The 21,920-nt window shown below is 36.7% G+C and overlaps 1 long non-coding RNA gene and 1 other non-coding gene across 9 annotated transcripts in view; both read left to right on the plus strand.

The window, feature by feature from the left end:
* Positions 1-21,920, plus strand: part of LOC118548070 (uncharacterized) — a 211,978-nt gene that overhangs the window by 128,138 nt on the left and 61,920 nt on the right. For 2 of the 8 annotated variants that reach the window (XR_013449300.1, XR_013449303.1), the window contains one exon: positions 12,849-14,537. The exons of the other annotated variants lie outside the window; for them this stretch is intronic. This is a non-coding gene — a long non-coding RNA (uncharacterized LOC118548070). Of the gene's footprint in view, positions 1-12,848; positions 14,538-21,920 lie in introns of those variants that run through there. 8 annotated transcript variants of the gene reach the window in all.
* LOC118548074 (U4 spliceosomal RNA) lies at positions 6,192-6,328 on the plus strand. Its single transcript, XR_004923440.2, has one exon. It is a non-coding gene; the product is annotated as a U4 spliceosomal RNA (small nuclear RNA).

Here is a 21,920-nt window from a genome sequence, read left to right on the forward strand (position 1 = left end):
TTCAAACTTATTTTTTCTTCTTCATACTTTTTTTTTTTTAATTGAAATTCTAGCTTTTAAAATAATTAGTTTCCTCTTTGGGGGTATATAACTAGCCTGTGCATTTTTCCATCACCTTATCTCACTGATTCTAAAATGCATTTTTTTTTTTCATTTAGAAGTGTCTGAATTTACATTTTTTTCTTTCCTTTTTGAATTAGTGCTTTTATTTCCTTTGGGTAAATACCCAGTAGTGGGATTACTGGGTCAATTATAGTCAAAATTTTTTAAATTACTTAAAAACATAGAGAAGAATGCGTGGGAGTAAGAGAAAATTTTAACACTGATGACATCACAATGCACTATCAATAAAACCAATCCAGAATATAGACAAAATTTTTTTTGGATTTATTTTTTTATCTTATTTTTTTTATTTTATTATGTTATGTTAGTCACCATACAGTACATCATTAGTTTTTGATGTAGTGTTCCATGATTCATTGTTTGTGTACAACAACACCCAGTGCTCCATGCAATACCTGAGAATGGCAAAAATTAACAAGGCAAAAAACAACAAATGTTGGAGAGGCTGTGGAGAAAGGGGAACCCTCTTACACTGTTGGTGGGAATGCAAGTTGGTACAGCCACTTTGGAAAACAGTATGGAGGCTCCTCAAAAGTTAAAAATAGAGCTACCCTATGACCCAGCAATGGCACTACTGGGTATTTACCCCAAAGACACAGATGTAGTGAAAAGAAGGGGCACATGCACCCCAAAGTTCATAGCAGCAATGTCCACAATAGCCAAACTGTGGAAGGAGCTGAGATGCCCTTCAACAGATGAATGGATAAAGAAGATGTGGTCCATATATACGATGGAATATTACTCAGCCATCAGAAAGGATGAATAGCCATCAGAAAGGATGAATATCCACCATTTGCATTGACATGGATGGAACTGGAGGGGATTATGCTAAGTGAAATAAGTCAAGCAGAGAAAGACAATTATCATATGGTTTCACTTATATGTGGAACATAAGGAATAGCATGGAGGACATTAGGAGAAGGAAGGGAAAAATGAAGGGGGGAGGAAATCAGAGGGGGAGACAAACCATGAGAGACTATGGACTCCTGGAAACAAACTGAGGGTTTCAGAGGGGAGGGGGGTGAGGGGTGATGGGTATTAATGAGGGCGCGTTCTGAATTTACATCGTATACTTCCTATATATAATTGACGTGGTAATGTTTTTCTTTGTCCCCCTGAATGATGTTACTGTATCAGTTAGAAAGTGCTTGTTTTAATGATGTTGTGTAATAAAGGAAACATAGTATTTGTTCATAGGTTTGTGCCTCCCAAAGCATGTTTCCCTAAACACTGTGCAGCTTGTGGTATATGAGTGAGTCCAGATGAGGCATCCATGAATGCTCTATTTTATGTAAATAGTTGTGTGTGTGTGTGTATTTTGATGTATGATAGAAAAAATAAAATATGCACTTGAAACCCATGACTTGAGAGGCATTATTGTTTAGAATTAAACTAAGTTTTAAAAAAAAAAAGTGAGTTGATTTAGAACAGATTCAAAGAAAAACCCAAAGTAAATAGTGCTTCAGATACTACAGATGGGACAGGAAAATCATGTGTCTCATGGGGACAAGGGATGTGCCTTATTCGTCTTTGGATCTCAGGGCTTCATAATTAGCATATGTTTATTGTATTTATTTGAATACTGATTATTTTATCTCATTTCAGGTGGATTATGTGATTGAAAAATTTTACCCCAAAGACAGAAGTGTTTGATAAATGAAAATAGTTCTTTATTTTAAGAGAAGAGCTATGATTCTAGATGATTTTGATTAGTAGATAAAGCAGATTTGTGACATTTAAGTGTGTGGAGGGCATTAACTGTTTCCATCACCACCAGCTTTGCCCATTCATTCCTCTGCACACCTGAAGGTGGAGGTCATTCATATTATACTTCTCCCAGAGAATGCTACTCACCCCTATTAAAAGAGCTGAGGATTAGACTAAAGCAGAAGTTTCTAAATTATTATGTTTCATCAATACATTTTCAACTATATTGTGCACAGAGTAGAATGTAGGCTTAATACTTGGGTTGTCTATTAGAGTTAATGGGCTTGCATGTCCCTCTTTACCACACCATTCATCCTTCCTCACTCTGTATATAGGATTGAATGCCAAGGGGTTAAACACTAAGAGGATTATGTTATGTGTTGAAATCTTTTTCCGTGTCTTTGGAAACTTGGCAAGGGACTATTTATTATATTAATTATAGTATATTATATTATATTAATTCCAATTCTGGAAATACTCTCTATGCATTTGTAGTTTTCAAGAATATAAGGACTCAAGTCAGAGCTGGATACCTATGAGTATAATGAAAAATTAATGTAAAGTAATAAAATAAGCACTAAACTGGAAGTGAAGTGTCCTAGTCTCATTTATACCACCATTGTCTTATTCTAATTTGTTCATCCTTTCTTTGTACCTCAGATTTTCTTTGTTCTAAAATAGGTGCTTGATCTAGATGATCTCCAAGGCTCCTTCCATCTTGAAGTTTCCTTGATTCTGTCATAATAAGCTTAATTAGACTATGGATGGGATAAGGAGAGAATATAAAATAAATGAGTTTAGCTGTCATTATCTGTCTGCATGAATGTCTATTAGGAAAAACAAAACAAAACAAAAAAACCAAAAAACCAACCCTCTGCATATCCTCACTGCTAATTCCTTTGCTACCTTCTCCCACGTCCTTCCAAAATAATACATTTCTCTGTTATAAACAGACCCAGATGACGAATGAAAATAACCAGACTGATGGCCTCCGTAGGTTATCTTTGAGTGGCCTTGAGAGTTCATACGTAATTAAACAGAATATTGACAACAAAGGAGATGTTAACCATAGAGAATACAGGTTGTATTCTCATGCACGTGTGTCCCTGTGTGTCTACATGTTGTTGTTACAAAGTTATTACAATTTACAGAAACTGAGAATATGTGAAACACGTTCCTGTTAGATGAATCCTTTAAAGTAAACTTTCAAGTAAAACTCACAGATGAGTCTAGATCACAGCCAGCCACCTCCGCCCCATCCCCAATGACAAATACAAGACAGCTGCTAAATTTACCACGCCTCTACTGGAACACCGGGACCTCCCGCGCACTAGCAGGCGACGTGCTGCGATCCGCGGGATGTACTCAGGGTCGGAATTGCTGCACAGCAGCTCTGCTGATCCTTAATCCTTGTGAATACAGCATTGACATGGGGCCAAGACCTTCAGAGGATGCATTTTTAAAGGGAAAAAGGAACAAGAGGAAAGGAAAACTCAAAGCAACATGTAAAGCCACCTCCTGTGAGGCAAAAATTTTGAAATGGGGAAAAAAATGACTCAATAAATAAATTTAAAGACAGTCTGGCCCCAACATACAGATGGTTTGTGTTCTGAAAGTTCATTTGCAGACCAATTTTTAAGAGCACATTTCTGCACAGAAACCATGTTTTATTTGTCAGCTGTGTTCTCCGAGTAAGCCATGTAATCCTATTTAACCAAGACTGTTCCTGATGTGTGTAATATACAAATGATATTGAATCCATCAGTTATACCAATATGTCGACTGAAAAGGTCATCAGAAATGCATCATGTTTGCTGTCAGTGGTTTGCATTTATTCCATCATTCATTAAGCACCTAATATGTTGCAGGAGGGAATAATGTGGCTAACAAGACAGGACTGAATCCTGCCTTCATGGAACTTATCAAAATTATAATTGGTAATGCTTGCATCCTAGCAACATGTTTAGCAGATGCGAACTGCAATCATGGCAAGTGGATCCTCCAATATACAGTGTTCACAGGTCTGACTCAATCTTGGGACCCATTCTTATGGGTCAGGTGGATGGGATGGGAAAGGGGGGAATCAATTCAATGAGTGACATAAAATATCAGATATGGGTGTGAGCAACATGGATCTGAGTGGCTCAACAGGTATACAGGTTAGAGTATCATCAGTGGAGAAAATATTTACCTCCATGGTAGCCCTCTTTCTCCAAATTATAAATATAATCTTCCAAACTAAAATATCAATAATTTCTCATGCCTGTCTAGAAGGGTTAAAAGACTGAAACCCATTTTTGTCTATGTATCTTGGATCTTTTGAATTTGTGTGAAACATAATCACTAACTAGGATAAGGCTGATTCTTTAAGATGAAACTTGATTTCTTCACCGATTTTCTTCAGCATCTGGGTCTAGTCTCACCAGCGATCATTCGGCAGGCACCACCACCACTGGAATCCATTTGCTTTTTATCAGTGGTTTTCAACATCCTGCAGCAGAAAGGATTTGTTTCCAAGTCACCTTAGTTCCTGTTGACAGGCTCTGGACCCAGTAAATAACCAAGCCGTCTCTACTCACCCTACTTTCTCTGAATATTTCTCAACGTTTCCCCCGATGACCGAGACCCCTGTCATTTCCCCCTCTTAACCCTCACCATGAAAATGACCTTGTAAAGTATTCTAGCAACTCTTTAACATATAAAAATGTTCTGCAAATACAAAAACAATGCTGTAAGTAGACATCTGCTGAGGCAAAGGGCTGTTTGCTCAAAAGTCTCACAGAAACTTGGGAGTGTGGTTGCATGGAAAGTCTGGACTTCTGTTTCTGCAACCTCCTCAGGTGACTGGCAGTAAGTCCTGGCTCCCTGCAGTCACCATTCATTCACTCATCATGAAGGACACAGGAAGCAGGCTGTACTCTTTCTCTTTTCAGTTCTTCTGTGTCTCTCCTTTTCTGGCTTGCTGCTGGGGCCAAGAATAATCGTGGAGCTTTCTTCTTACTCTGTGACCCCAGAATTGGCCTTTTTTTTTTTTTTTAAATCGAGGGGGCTTTTCTGTCAAAAGAAAAGATAAATAAATGGGAGGTTAAAGGCCCTACCTGTGCTTTTTTTTCTTTTTTCTCATTTTTTTCTACTTAAACCATGTAGAAGAAAAGACAAAGGCACATATAGGGGATAGCAATGACACTTAGGGTTTACAAAGAACAAATTAAAATGTAGCTTCTTTATTTCAGAAGAAATCCAGATTTGAGGAAATGAGTATCCTAGAAAGACACATGTTTTTGCTTATTTGCAATACTTGTATTCTCTGTCAACAGAAGTTAATATATTGGTAATGAAAGCCAATTCGTACGATACTTTAGTGTTTGAAAGTGACTTCCACATCAATTTTTATTCTTGCGCCCCCCCTTGAGAAGTGCTCAAGGTGGGTACCGTCAGCTTCGTTTAACAGAGGAGAAACTCAGAAGCTCACTGACAGAATGAAGACCAAACCCAGGCTCCCGAGCATTAAATCAGTATAACTTTTATAACCTATGCACAATATTATGTAATTTGGCAATTTTATATAATTTTCCTCTGTTTACATTATAATATTCACCCCTCATCGATAGCCACTGGTTGGTAAAATTATTTCAGTTATCTTTAATAAGTGCTCAACACTCATTTAAGCAAAGATATAGGAAGATATGATTTATGATTCATCTAAACCAACACAGAAATCCTGTTACCCAATTTTCCAGACTTTCTTGCAGCAAAAGAGGCCATGAAATCCAGTCCTGGCTAGAGCTGAAAGGGAATTCGGGGAACACTTTTGCTGGGGTTTTCTTCACATACTTTGTTAGAAATCTAGCCCTGACTTGTTCCAGCAGGAAGGAAGTGATCAATTGCAGTAAAGATGGCAGAGGTATTAAGTAAAAGGAGAATAGAACAGTACTTGTGGATTTGGCAACTTGCAGAGTTGGGATCTTAACAAGAGCAATCTTAGTGATGTGGTAGATGAGTAAGGACTCTATTGAACTTTTGTTCAGAGTGTAAATCATGGAAGTTTTGTTTTTTTTTTTTTTTTGTAGAGCCAGTTACTAATGTCTGTCAAATATAAAATGCATATGCCCTTTACAGCCAGCAATTCTACTTCTAGGAATTTATTCTTGGCAGCATGGAAATCATGAAAATTGAAAATGACTTAAATTTCTGTCAGTAGTAGAAGTGTTTATCTATGCCGTAAAACCAGGCAGTCAAAAAAACACCAGTAGATTTAAAGGTATTGACATGGATAGCTGTCCAAGACATATTCTTAAGTGAACAAATAAAAGGAAAAAGATAACAATATGTAAAACAAGAAGTATTGTATATATAGTATAAGCTTTGCACAGTGGCAGTATCGTAGCCAATGAGGTTTATCCGAGGCGCGATTATTGCTAATTGTATATATAGTACATACATCCAAAGATATATATATATATATATATATATATATATATATATTCATACATATATGTGTATATGATGTATATGTAGGAAGAGAAACTGGAAGAAGACATTAGAGGATACTTGAACACTGTATCTTTCTATATTGTTTACATCTTTTACAATTGAAATGCATCTATATATTACTTATGTTGTTAAAAAAGAAAGAAAACAAGATGAAATAAAGTATGAACGGTAATGGAGAAAGTGAATATAGCCTTGGCGATATTACTTCTGAAAAAATGTATCAACAGAGGTGATAAAAATTGGTAGATAACTGAGTGAAATAGAGCGAAATAGAGGTTCAGGTTTATTATTTTTTTAAGGTGAAGGACATTCAAATGTTTTTATGTTAATTGGGAATGATTTTAATATAAATATAAATTCCACATTAATTTAAATATAAATACCACATTTCTTTAGTTCTAAAATACAGGTTTTATCACATTTTAATTATTTTGAGATTGGGATGTCTTATAATCCATTAATTGAAGTATAAAGGATTTGCATTAAAATCTATGAGTCGGGGCGCCTGGGTGGCTCAGTCGTTAAGCGTCTGCCTTCAGCTCAGGTCATGATCCCAGGGTCCTGGGATCGAGCCCCGCATCGGGCTCCTTGCTCAGCAGGGAGCCTGCTTCTCCCTCTCTCACTCCCCCTGCTTGTGTTCCTGCTCTCACAATCTCTGTCAAATAAATAAATAAAATCTTTAAAAAAAAAAAAAAATAATAAAATCTATGAGTCATCTTGAGGCAATTTTCACCAAAATCTTCTTTAGGCTAAATTTTCCACTTGTGGTCTTTGAATCTCACTGGCAGTTTGAATTCAGACTGGTAAGCTGCTTGAGGACTGGCTTGTGTTCAGTTCTTAAGCTAGTGTTTTGTTTTCTTGTTTGTCTCCTTCTCTCCATTCTGTTTCAAGGTGGAGATGGCTTCACGCCATTACTGTCCCTTTCTACCTAGTGGACTTTTCTTCTCACATGTCCACATATTGAAGATGAAGGCCTTTGATGTCTCAACATTTGGAGGTTTACTAATTAGATTTGCTGTCATAGGATATGTTTTTTTTTTCTTTTAAAAAATTACACACAGGCAATTATTTAAAAAAGAAGAAAATAGCAAGTGTTGGCAAGGATGTAGAGAGATTAGAATGCCATGTATTGGTAGATATGTAAAATGGTGCAGCTGTGGTGGAAAGTGGCATGGGGGTTCCTCAAAAAATTAAACATAGAATTACTATATGGTCCAGCCATTCCACTTCTGGGTATGTTCCCAAAAGAACTGAAAGCAGAGACTTGCATAGGTATTTGTACACCCATATTCATAGCAGAATTATTTATAGTAATCAAAGGAGGAATCAACCCAAGTGTCCATCAAAAATGAATGGATAAACAAAATGTGGTCTATACTTGCAATGAAATATTATTCAGTCTTTAAAAAGGAAGGACATTTTGACACATGCTACAATGTGGATGAACCTAGAAGACCCTATGCTAAATGGAACAAGCCAGTCACAAAAGGACAAATATTGCATGCTTTCACTTAAATGAGGTACTTAGCTTGTCAAATCCATAAAGACTAAAGGGAGAATGGTGGTTGCCAGGGCCAGTGGGGAGGGAAGAATGGAGAGTTATTGTTGCAGTCTGGAAAGATGAAAGGAGTTCTAAAGATGGGGGCTGGTGGTGGTTGCAAAACAGTGTGAATGTACTTAATGCCACTGAACTGTACACTTATTAATGGTTAAAATGGTAAATTTTATGTTATGTATATTTTACCACAACTAGAGAAAATAAGTGTACATAAAACAATGGTGCAGCCTACAATTAATGGTATTTTCAACTTAATAAAATGTTAATGATTCCAGAGGAATAAGGGAGTAAAATCTTTGAGAAGATGACAGGGCCTGGGATCCAGCTCAGAAGTGCAGAGTCCAGCCTGTGATAAAAAGAATAAAGGGTCTATCATTGTCAAGAGAGGTCCCGGGGACAGGTATCTCCACAGATTTATGTGAATGAAAAATAAGGGAGTTTCCTTTCTGGATGGCATCTTCCTTCTAAATGATGTTGGAAGTGAAGTAATTAGGTGAGAAAGAAGTGTGGGGAGGGAGGTGTGGGGGATGAAATAGTTATCTTGCAGAGTGGGAAGTGAGCCCAGAAGAAAAACAGAGTAGGCTTGTCATCAGTCTTGATTGCCCACTTGAGAAAATGAATTGAAAGTGAAATCAGTCTGAATAGTTGTATTATTTATTCCAGCAATGTTCACCTGTTTGGGTATAGTAAGGATACACATGGCTGGCTTACTCCAAAGTCAGGCTTGTGCACGTGTAGAACAATGACAAGAGGGAAGCAGGGAAGGGAAGCGAGGATCATTTGCAAAAATATGTACATACATATGTACAGATGCACATAAGTGCATTACTTAATTCATTAATAACCTTGGGTTACTTTATTGGTGAAATGGAATAATAATAGACCATCTCTTACAAGGTTGTGGTGAGTTAAATGTCAAGTATGTAAAACACTGAACAGTGCCTGGCACCCAGAAAGCACTCAGTAAAATTAACTCTCGCTGCTATCCTATTACCATGAGTTGTCAAGTCTTTGCTCGACAGTGCAGCAAGTGAAGACAGGTAGGAACCGACAAATGATAACAAAGGAATGGGTCAATGGATTAAAGCTGAAACTTGGATGAATGGAGGGCTCGACAAGAGATTGGTAGACAAAGCAATGAGGGGACAGAGGGGGTGATGTGACCTGACAGTATGTGCTTCAGAGGAGCAAGATGTTTGCAGAAGGAAGAGGTTGTTACGTTTGGAAACTGTCCGTGTAGAGCGAGGAGGATGTCCACTTCCCTTACTGGCCCTGAGGAACATGGTATGAGCAAGAAAAGAAAAACAGCTTTGATTCCATTTGAAGAGAAGCAGTTTCCTCAGGGGACAGCTCAGTTTCAATAAAAACACAGATGTGAAGGGAACAATCAGGAAAGAGACTAAGCATTTAAAGAAGCTCACTGATTACAGATTTAGAGTTCAAAAGGATAGAGTGGTATTGGTTTAAGAGAAGGGCTTTTCCTTCTCTTTATGAGAGATTGAGCTCGAATCTGGAGACGTACCTTGGAGTGTGGGGTAAGAGGCAGGATCCCTTATTTAGGCTACTACAAATGGAAATGCGACTGAGCACTTAGTTTGATTGCTAAACAGGGTTAAACACTCAGACCTGATTGAAATACTCAGGAGCCTGGGGACTGCTCATTGGGGTCAGAGTAATTATCAATTCAATCATGCACTACTTTGTACTATGTGTGTTTTACCTATTACATTCTTTTAAATTCTGCCTGAACTTATGTCTCATCTTCTCCTTGAAATAGATTCATACTTCCTGAGGAGGAAAAAATGGTTTTCTTTCAAGGTTATCATACTTCATGAACATATATATATATATATATATATATATATATATATATATATATACAGTATCTTATAAAAAGTAGATGCTCAATATGTTTTTATAAAGTTATTTTTTTAATTAGTTGAGCCATAGAGGAGACCACATTATAAATTTTAAAATGATACTTAGCTGTGTATGTACAAATAATAGTTCTAGGACAGGAGCCTAACATTCTCTGTTCTTAATCTTCATGTGCTAGTATTTTATGTTCAGGAAAAAATACGGGACAGAAGAAAATTTCCACATCAGATTAGGAAACTTAAGTTGCAATGACATATGAAGTGTATTGTGGTATCTGCCATGGATAGTTGTCTTTTTTTTTTTTTTTTGCTTCCTTCTTTTCAATATCTTACACAGTCCAGAGAAGTTGGAGAGTTTGAACAAAACCGAGATTACTGGTTCCTTTGAAGATTCTTTTCTTCCCTAGCAAATGGTTTCTATCAGGCTTTTAGCGACTAAGGTACTGCAAACAATTTTGTATAAATGTCTTTGCTACTAGATTCTCCACAAATCAAACACATTCTTCGAGCTGAAAAGAAATAAGAAGGAAGGACAATGTGGCAAGTTGGAAAAACCATCTGTTTCATCACAGGAATTGAACTTGATACCCAGATCGGAGATAATTTATTTATGGTAATGACTCTTCTCCTAATGTCCCAAGTAACATTTTGTCCCAGTGGTAGCCCCTGCATCACTTCTAATTCAAGCCCTTTGGAACTCTATCCCCTTAACCTCTTCTGCACAAAGAAAATAAATATTCAATGAGCACAGCACAATAAGTGGACAAAAGGAATAAAATTCTTAATACAAATATTCCTAAAGTGATTTAATTATTTTACATCAGAGTATCCTGTTTCCTCAGACATATTATTGAATAAGATAAATATTAATGAGGAACTTTACAAACAGGTTTGATCATTTTATAAAGCCTATCTGGAAATCTGGAGTATCATTGACATTTGTCTTTTATTTTTCTCTTTTCTTTAATATTAAAATAGCATATATCAAGTCTTATAATTGACATTTCATTTTCCCTTTCTCAGAAGAACTTGAATATAATAATATCCAGCAATCATAATTATGCTTTCACTTTCAAGAACATCCTGTCTTTTCTGAGAAACAAACTGTGGGTTCTAGAGGGGAGAGGGGTCGGGGGATGGGTTAGCCTGGTGATGGGTATTAAAGAGGGCACACATTGAATGGAGCACTGGGTGTTATACACAAACAATGAATCATGGAACACTACATCAAAAACTAATGATGTAATGTATGGTGATTAACATAACATAATAAAATAAAATTAAAAAAAAAAGAACATCCTGTCTTTGATTGCTTGTAGTAGTTTACTTAAATACAACATATCTCCTTACCCTTAGTGAGTACAAAATGTATTATTTGATGGAACAATGGTATAGAGTATAACAAAAAAATTATTACTATCAACTACTAAGCACTTTATATATAAAAAAAATCTATAAATGATTGAATTACTATTTTTTAAAAGTTATTTGAACCCAGGACTGGTAAAATTTATCTTTTAAGTAAAATCATAGTGAACTTTCACCATATTCCTCACTTCATAAATACAGTAACTTAAGAAGATGAACTTATAACTTAAATTCTTTCAAGTCTGTGGAATTATTACACATTAGGACTTTATTTTAAGGGTAGCAGTAACCTAAGTATTTCATATTCTGTGTCTTATAAATGAATAACCCAAAATTTCTGCTAGAAATGATAATGAATAAATACTTCCCCAGGTTGTCAACTTTGCTGCTTCTTACACTCTAAAATCTGTTAAGACCTTAGCGCCAAAATGGCTTTAAACCAACTGTCATTCTGTGAGCTTGATTCTGTAGTACCCTAATGAAGTGCCATAAGCATTTGATTCTTCTTCTTTTGCTTAGTGAATACTTAAATGGATTTTTAAACTGCTGAATAGCTTGGAAAGAACTGAGTTTCTTTATTTTCAAAAGTGAAGTGCTCTGCCCTCACCTTAACAGACATCCACACAATTAAAAAGCAAGCAAAGCCATCAGGATGAGCATTCAGATGCAAAGGGAAAAAGTATTACAAAATTGCTATTTATTAAAATAGGCAATTATATTTCAGACTGACTGTCTGAAAGCACTGCTAACATATTATGTGCAAGACTACAGGGGAGAGAACTTGGGGATATGGAAAAAGAAATGCTTGTTACTTTCTTTCAATAAAGCAGGTGCATGTAGAATAAGTCACTTAAATCCCAGCCCTATGAGACCTGTATTGCTCTCATTTTACAGTGGAGAAAACCATAGATAAAAGGGTTGCAGTCACTTTTCCAAAGCCACGCAGCTGGTGGGTAGCGGTGCTAGACCACCAGGTTAGACCTTATGACTCCTGATGTCCTTGTTTGTCAGCATGCTGAGTCCCTCTCCAACAGGACCTACAAATGGAGGAACCTTGTGGAACACGGAGAATTGTGGTCAACAGAGAACCCAGTGAACCCAAGTGTAAAGCTTAGAATGTCATTGCCTAAGTGTTGGGTTTTTGGGATTTTTATTAGTTAGGATTTTGGCACTTTGGTGTGTGTGTTGCAATGTGTTTCTCCTTCAGGCCTGTCAATAAGAATGTTGCCTGAAGTCAGCAGGTCAAGTACTACACAGAGCCCGTGAAAGAGTATCTGCCCCATATCAACATGCATGCTTCCTAGACTTTCTATTTGACAGTATTTACTTGAAAGTGACCTCTGCCAGAAACATAACAAGCCTGTTCAATGATAAAAAAACCTCCACATTTAACATGGTTCTTCCATTCATGTCAAAGAAGGTTCCGGCAGTGGCCTGGTCCCACGCAAACTGTATCTCCTCAGCGCTTTCCAGTAAGGCAAATCTCTCACTCACATAAATTGTCTTAATTGTTCATGTATTTTTAATAAATGTGTAATAAATTACAGGTCTATAAATGTGACCTGTAATTTAAGAAAAATGAACTAGACACAATTCAGTTAGTGGAATTAGTGGAATTCAAAATATGGCTTATTATATATTGCTGCATTACACACTCGCCCAGAGCTCAGCGGCACAACAACCATGATCACCAATTTATCATATCTCACTATTTGGGGCAGGAATTCAATGAGGCCCGGCTGCATCTTCTGGTGCCACAAGACATCGACCGGGGCAACACATCCAGTTAATGTGAGGTCTGGTCTGCGGGGTGTCTGATGGCTCCACTAAAATGCTGCCACCTTGCTGGGGACAAGTGGAACCTGGATTCCCCTGTGTTCTTCTGTTGTTTCCATCTGTGCTCTCCAGCCAGGGAGTCAGACTCCTTGAAGGAAAGTTAAAGGCCGTAAGAGAGAACGAAGCAAGGGCCCCCGGTAGGATAGTGAAAACCTTGCCTATCTCTTTTGCAACACTTCTCACAACTGTAATTAAAATGATCGCTGATTCATTGTTTTATGTCAGTCCTGCTGCTATATTGTAACATCCATAGCACCGGAATCTTGTTTGGCTTGATTCTGTTTCCCAAATACTTATCACAGTGTCCGGCACATAGTAATGATCGATATCTGATGAAGAAATGAATGAATATGGAATGAATTCAATATAAATGTTCTAACAATGGTGGTAGAAAAGTATGGCCTTAGCTATTAATTGCCTTCTGAACAGGGTCAATTTGAGATAGTATGAACCTCTCTAATTTTTTTTTTTCATAATAAAAATATTAACCTTTATTAAGGACTGGCTGTATGCCAGGTTGGCTACAAAGGCAATTTCATTTATTCCTAACAATAGCCCCTGTAGGTAGATATTATTACTTTCATTTTATAAATAAGAAAATTGTAAGACTCAAGAAGGCTAAAGTGACTAGTTTAAAGATAGATAGATAGAGATATTCAAAATAACAGATGCTGGACTTCTACCAGGATGTGAGATAATTAGTGTGGGTTAGAGGTGGGCTTTAACATTACACAGTTCAAGTCAAGTGCAAACCCCAGAGGCTTTATTTTCTATTCCCCCAACAACTCTCTGCATCAAGATCTCAACCCACTGAGTTTTGAAACTTTTGCCCTAGCTGATTGAAAATATAGTAGACTGTCTATATGGGGCAGCTAGAAGAGGCTTCGCAAAGCCTCAGGCATAGAAAGATGCCCATCTGTTGTACATTCCCCGAGGCAGCTTTCAGTGGAAGATACACATCTAGAAGGAGGACAGAAAAAGCCCAGCAGCCCATGTGACTTATTCTGGTAATAATACATCTAGAGGCCCTGGCTTCGCTCCTCTGAGCTTGCGGGCACAGCCACTCACAGCACCAGGTGGTACTTTGCTCCTCTCCATCCGGCCCCCTGCTCTGGCATTCTGTAACATTACGTTTCACCTTCGCTGCTCACTCCGGTCGCTAACTTCCTAGCCCAGCTGATCATCTTCCAGGATTGAGGAGTGAGGTGGTTACATCTTCCTTCTCATTTCCTTCCACCGGTATTATTGTGATACAAAATTTATGTTCTTTCCTCAGGACATCTCTTGATTCTCAAAAGCTTATTTTAGAAATCAAAGAGTATGGACTATTTCTTTATTTTTTCATTCCTACTATAATAATTCTACTTCTCTACTAAGCAACGTGGGTATTTCTGACTGAATAAGAGAAAGGTTTTATATAAGAAAATAAGGAGAAGCAAAGCATTACTGTTTGAAGATGGTCCTATGTATACCATCCCTGACACAATCTGTTAAGTATAGGCTCCGAATGTTATTTTATAGCCCCTGACTGACACCTGCTGTGCAATATTTTACTAGACTTCCTTAAATTGCTATATTTTAATTTAATAAAACCACACTTGTTTTCCTTTTATCACAGAATGCCAGGCTACCTTTTTTTTTTGTATGAAATATTGAAGTTTGTTTGGAACTGTAAATGCTAATAAAAAGCAGTTCAGCTGACTGTCATTTAAAGGAAAATGTATCAATTTCTCTTATTCTTTTCCTTCTCTACCTTGTTCTCCTGTTTTCCTCCAGAAAAATTAATGTCTAAAGACATTAGGTGGGACAGAGCATGGTTGCTGTCTAAGCTAGTGATGGAAGAGGTATACTGGGGAGACTTTCAGTAGCCTACAATGGGATATCAGAGCCCAAGTGACTTCCACTGATGAGGGTGGCTGGATGTTGAGTGACAGAGTCTGAGCATGGTGAGGAGGGTGTCCATGTGGACCGGATCATCATGGTCTGAGTAGGAGTTTGACTATGCCCACATGGGGTTATGTGTCCGTGCACAGGACAGAGCCCAAGCAGAGTTAGGAGGTCATTTGTGCAAAAGAAGGGGTAGAAGTGGAAATAGAAGTTACATATAGTTGGATTGATCAAATAAATAAATAAGCAAATAAATTAAGGATGCTGCTAGCCATGTTATTCACTGTCAGAGAAGGAAATAACAAAATCTATAGGGTAAAAACTAGAATAAGCCCTGTGGTATTAGGTTAGAATTCATTTTATTATATTAGTCAGCTAGAGCTACCATAACAAAAATGCCACTGTGGATGGCCTGAACAATAGAAATTTATTTTCACACAGTTCCAGAGGCTAGAGGTTCATGATTAAGATGTAGGCAGATTTGTTTCCTTCTGACGTCTCCTTTCTTGGCTTGCAGATGGCTGCACTTTCATTGTGTCCTCACATCATGGGCACCTCTCAGTCTGTGGGATATCTATGTCTTAATTTCCTCTTCTTCGAAGGACCCCAGTAAATTGAGTTAGGGCCATCCATATGACCTCATTTTACCTTAATTGCCTCCTCTTTAAAAGCCTTATCTCCAAATACATCCCATTCCAAAGTACTGGGAAATAGAACTTAAACATATAAATTTGAGAAACATACACTTCAGATCATAACAGTGAAATCATGATTCTTTCTATATATGTATACATATAATCTATTTCATGATTCTTTCTATGTATGTATATATATAATCTATCTTTGTCCACTGAAAAGGCCTGGGATCAGTGATACTCCAATAGCCATGAGCACATCTGGTGCCCAGATCTTGGCTACTAAATACCATTCCCCACTTAAAAGAACTAGCATTCTTTGGAGAAATGGTTGATTTAAGATCTGGGACAGGGAAAGTACAAGACAAGCACGGAACATCTTATCATGGCAGAAACATATGAAATGTTCAAATAGTGGTGGGAACATGTAAAAATGGGGGGGTGGATTTATATTTCTGGTATGGCAGAGTAAGATTCTACTGAATCAATGGTCCCAAAGATTACTATAAACACTGGGAAAAAATAACAAATAAACCAACTAAAACAAAAACTCAAGGGGCACCTGGATGGCTTAGTCGGTTATGTGTCTGCCTTCGGCTCAGGTCATGATCTCAGGGTCCTGGAATCAAGCCCCACGTTGGGCTCTCTGCTCAGTGGAGAGTCTGCTTCTCCCTTGCTCTCTCTCTCCCTCTGTGTTCTCTCTTGCTCCTGTGCTCTCAGATAAATAAATAAAATCTTAAAAAAATAAATAAATGAAACAAAAAATCAAAATAAAAAATCCTGACAGAAGATTCTGGAGGAGAGTCAAAACTTGGAAGAAAAGTGAATTTCTTGTTCTAGTGGCTTTTAGCTTGAGATTAGTCAAGCGTCATGAAATGAGTGCCAAACAGGACAGCTAAAATTCCAATCAAAACCCCAGTCTCTCTAGATTGAAGGACAGAGTTTGGACAAAGCTGACCTGCTTGGAAAATAGGGGGTGAAGGGATAAGATTTGGAAATTAGATAGGCAGAAAGCGAGAGCCCAGAATTATATACACAAACTACAAAAACCTCTAGCTGACTTTTAACAAATATAAGGACAAATTCCAACTTAAGATAAAAGACCTGACTAAAATTTGAGCTGTTTCCCCAAAAACAGTTTATAGTTTGAATCATACCAAGTCAATTGCCTACTAAAACAAACAAAAAAAAGTAAGTACTCTTTGCGAAAATATAACAGAATTCACAATATAATATCCAGACTGCAATCTAAAAATAGCCAACAACTGGGGTGTCTGGGGGGCACAGTTGGTTGAGCGACCAGCTCTTGGTTTTGGCTCAGGTAGTGACCTCAGGGTTGTAAGATGGAGCCCTATGTTTGGCTCCATGCTCATGCTTTGGTTTCCCTTCCCCTATGTTCATTTGTTTTGTTTCTTAAATTCCACATATGGGTGAGCTCTAGGAAACAAATTGAGGGTTGGTGGACGGAAGGTGGGGGGGAAGGCATAATTGGGTGATGGACATTAAGGAGGGCACTTGGTGTAATGAGCACTGAGTGTTATATGCAACTGATGAATCATTAAATTCTACCCCTGAAACTAATAATACACTATGTGTTAACTAACTTGAATTTAAATAAACCCCCCCAAAAAGTCGGCAGAGGACCTAAGTAGGTATTTTCCCAAAGACAAACAGATGGCCCAACAGATACATGAAATGATGCTCTACATCACTCATCATCAGGGAAATGCATATCAAAACTAAAATGAGATATCACCTCACACATGTCAGAATGGCTAAAATAAAAAAGATAAATTATTGTTGGTGAAGATGTGGAGAAAAAGGAACCCTCATGCACTATTGGTAGGAATGTAAATTGGTACAACTACTGTGGAAAATAGGATGAAGGTTCCTCAAAAAATTTTAAAAAGAGAAATTTTTCAAAGTAGCCATTGAAAATTGCAACATTATATACAAAGGAGCAATAATTTGAATGACTGATGATTCCTCATTAGAAACTATAAAACTATAGAGGCCAAGAAACAGCAAGACATGATTAAAGTGCTGAAGAAAAAAAAGGAAAAAAGGAAAAAAACTTTCCACCCAGAAATCTATATCCAGCAAATATCCCTTAGAATTATATTAACGTACTTGGGTTATTATAATATCATATACACAGGCTGCATAGTTTAAACAACAGCAAATTATTTTATCACAATTCTAGGAACTGGAAATAACATTACAGCTTTTACATAATACGACACAAGATCAGAAGAGACTATTATGAGCCATTACACACTAATTAATTGGATAACCTAGAAGAAATGGATAACTTCCGAAATACAACTTATCGAGACTGAATCATGAAGAGATAGAAAAACTGAACAGATCAATAATGAGTAAGGAGATTGAATTACTAATGAAAACCTCCCTCAAAACAAGAGTCTAGGACCAGATAGATTCACTGATTAGTTCTACCAAACATTTAAATAATAGTTAATGTCAATCCTTCTCAAACTCTTCCAAAAAAATCAAAGAAGAATGAACACTTCCAAACTCATGTTAGCAAGTCAGAATTACCCTGATGCCAAAGCCAGATAAGGACATTATCGGTAAAGAAAATTATAAGCCAATATCCAGGATAAACAAAGAGGCAAAAATTTTCAATAAAATACTAGCAAACCAAAATCAAGAGAACATTAAAAAGTTCATACCACATGATCATGTGAGATTTATCCCTGGGATGCAAGGATGATTCAGGATTTTCAAATAATAAACTTGATATACCACATTAATTGAATGGAAAATCATATGATTACCTCTGTAGATGCAAAAAATGCATTTGACAAAATTCAACATCATTTCATGATAAAAACTCTCAACAAATTAGTATGGAAGGAATGTACCTAACATACTAAAGACCATATATGGGCAAATCAACAGCTAACATCATACTCAACAGTGACAAGCTGAAAGGTTTTTCTGCAAGATCAGGAGCAAGACAAAGATGCTGCTTCTATTCAACACAGTACTGGAAGTCTTAGCCAGAGGAATTAGGCAAGTAAAACAAAAAAAGACATCCAAATTGGAAAAGAAGAAGAAAAATTGTCTGTTTGTTGATGACATAATCTTATATAGAAAATCCTAAAACCTCCACCAAAAAATGGCTTGAGCTAATAAGCAAATTCAGTGGAGTTCAAGGATGTAAAATCAACATAAAAAATCAATTGTTTTTATACACTAACAATGATCTCTCAGAAAGAGAAGTTAAGAAAACAGCCCCATTTACAATACCATCAAATAAAAATAAAATACCTAAGAATAAATTAAACCAAGAAGGTAAAAGATCTGTACACTGAAAACCACAAGACACTGATGAAATAAATTGAAGAAGATGCAAATAAATGGAAAGATAGCCCATGCTTATGGATTGGAAGAGTTAATATTGTTAAAATGTTCATACTACTTAAAGTAATCTACAGATTTCATACAATCCCTATCAAATTCCCATGGCATTTTTCACAGAAATAGAAAAAATAATTCCTACAACTTTGTATGGAACCACAGAAGACCTGAAATGGCCTGTATTGTTCTTGAGAAAGAACAATAAAGCTGGAGACATCACACACTTCCTGATTTTAAACTACATTAAGAAGCTATAGTAATCAAAACAATATGGGACAGTCATAAAAATAGACTCATAGACCAATGGAAGAAATAGCCCAGAAACAAGCACACATATATATGTTTAATTAATCTTTGACAAGATTGCCAAGAATACACACTGGGGAAAAGATAGTCTTTTCAATAAATGGTGCTGGGAAAACAGGATATTCACATACAAAAGAATGAAATTGGACCCTTATCTTTCACCATACACAAAAATCAACTCAAATGAATTAAAACTTAAATATTAGACCTGAAACTGTAAAACTCTTAGAAGAAAATATGGGAAATAAACTTCTTGACATTGGTATTGACAAAGATTCTCTTTTTGAATATGACACCAAATGCACGGCAATGAAAGCAAAAATTTCAAGTGAGACTATATAAAACCAGAAAGCTTCTACACGGCCAAAGAAATTAAAATGAAAAGGCAACATATGGAATAGGAGAAAATATTTTCAAACCATATATCTAATAATATCAAAATACGTAAGGAACTCAATTCAATAACAGCAAAGCAAATAACCCGATTAAAAAAATGGGCAACTTACCGATGGCCAGCAGGTATATGAAAAGGTGCTCAAAATCATTAATCAGGGGAATGCGAATCAAAACCTATTCGTCTTACATCTTTTAGAATGATCATTGTCCAGATGAAAAGATAACAAGTGTTGGTGAGGATGTGGAGAAAAGAGAACACTGTTGGAAAAAAGTGTAAATTAGTACAGCCACTATGGAAAACAGGATGGAGTTCACTCAATAAATTAAAAATGCAACAACCATCTGATCCACCAATGCCACTTGTGGATATATATCCAAAGGAAATGAAATCGGTATCTCAAAAGGATCCCTACACTCTTGTATTCATTGAAGTATTAGTCACAATAGCCAAGATATGGAAAAGAGCAGTGGATGACTACATAAAGAAAATGTGATGCTAACTGAATAAAGCCAGATACAGAAAGACAGATATTGCATATTACTTCTGTGTGAAATACGAAAGGTTGAACTAAGATAAACAGAGAATAAAAGAGTAGTTGCCAAGTGTTGTGGGGGTGGGGGAAAATGGAGAGATGCTGACAAAGGGCACTGACTCTGTTATAGAAGGAGTAAGTTCTAAAAAATAATAAAATAAATAAAATAAAATAAATTCTAGAGAGTGAATGTAAAGCATGATGACTATAGTTAATAATAACGTATTGTGTACTTGACATTTGCTAAGTGAGTAGCTCTTAGGTGTTCTCACCACAAAAAGATTGTTAACCATGTGAAGTAATAGATATGTTAATTAGCTTGGTTGTGGTAATCATTACACAAAGTATACTTTTATCAAAACACCACATTGCACACCTTTAATATCTACAATTTTTATTTGTGTATCAGATCTCAATAAAGCTGGGAAGAAGAGAATTAAACTCTAAACTCTCCCCAGATTTTCAGTTCCCAAAGATATATAACCCTAATGGGGAGTTATTAGACTGGGGAGCTGGGAAGGACATTATGATGGAATCTGTGAGTCAGCGGGGGTTTCACCGTGACATTGCATCATCGATGCCCTCAAATCAGTCTCTACCATCCATTCCCACTCCCAACACAAAGATAGTTTTAGAGCCAAAACAAAAGTAGCCTGCACAAACTCTTTGCTAAGGAGGACTCCTCATTTTAAAATGAGCTGAAATACTTAAACTTTCATTAATGAAATTTTTTTTATTCAAAAATTTGGTGTGGCGTATTTTTTTAAGTGGCCACAACATACCAGGCACTGTTCTAGGTCTAAGAAATCCAACTAAAAGCAAAACTTACAGAACCTCTGCCCCATGGAGATTAGAAACTAATAAGGGGAGATAGATGACAAACAAGCAAATAATAATAATAATAATAAATAATTTTAAGAGCTCATGTGTTATATATTATGAAATGTAAATGAGATAACACCAAGTAATGTCTGATTAAAACAAAATGGTGAAAGAGTTATGTGAGACTAGGTGACCACTTGCAGCAAACACCGTGTATAGTATTTACGGCGTGCCAGGCCCTGTTCTCAGCACATTTTATGTATGTTTCCCCTATGATGTGACTTATGTGAAGTAGCAAGTCAAGGCAAGTGTTTGGAGAAAAGATTCTGGGTTCAGGGAGAAGCAAGGGCATAGAGTCAAAGGAGGAAAGGATGTAGCGTGATTAAGGAACGGAAGGCGAGGGTGGCAGGTGGTGGATCATGCAGAACTCGGGAGGTAGAATGAGGAATCTGGACGGCTTTCTACATACACCAGAAACAACTACAGAGTTTTACACAAAGGAGTGATAGGATTACATTTACATTTTTAAAAGACTCAATCTGAGCACTTGGAATAAAGGGAAATAGGAGTGCAATGAGAGTGCTGAATCAGGAGGTGATTGTTTCGGTCCAAACAGTCGATGGGGGCTGCTTGGAATATGAGGGTTGTGGTAGAATTTCAGGCTGACTACGACCTGTTTCTCCTTTGAACTGCCATAACCTGTTGTTTATACCCATGCCGTGTGCTATTATAATTCTGTACTCCAGTTTTAGACTCTTTTGGTAGCAGGGACTAAAGCTTACTCATCTCTATTTTTTTCTCCTGGTTTCTGGGCATATTCTGTATGGCAGATAGTCAATGATTATTTTATTCAATCAAAATAAACACAGTTGTAATATTCTCCTAGTGTACCTGTACTTTTACATGAAAATATACACAGTGTATTTGGATAACAAAAACTCAGAACAAAATACTTGTCATGTTTGAAGCTTTAGATTGTATAAGTTTTTGTTTT

Source organism: Halichoerus grypus, chromosome 6, assembly GCF_964656455.1.
Source record: "Halichoerus grypus chromosome 6, mHalGry1.hap1.1, whole genome shotgun sequence".
NCBI lineage: Eukaryota > Metazoa > Chordata > Mammalia > Carnivora > Phocidae > Halichoerus > Halichoerus grypus.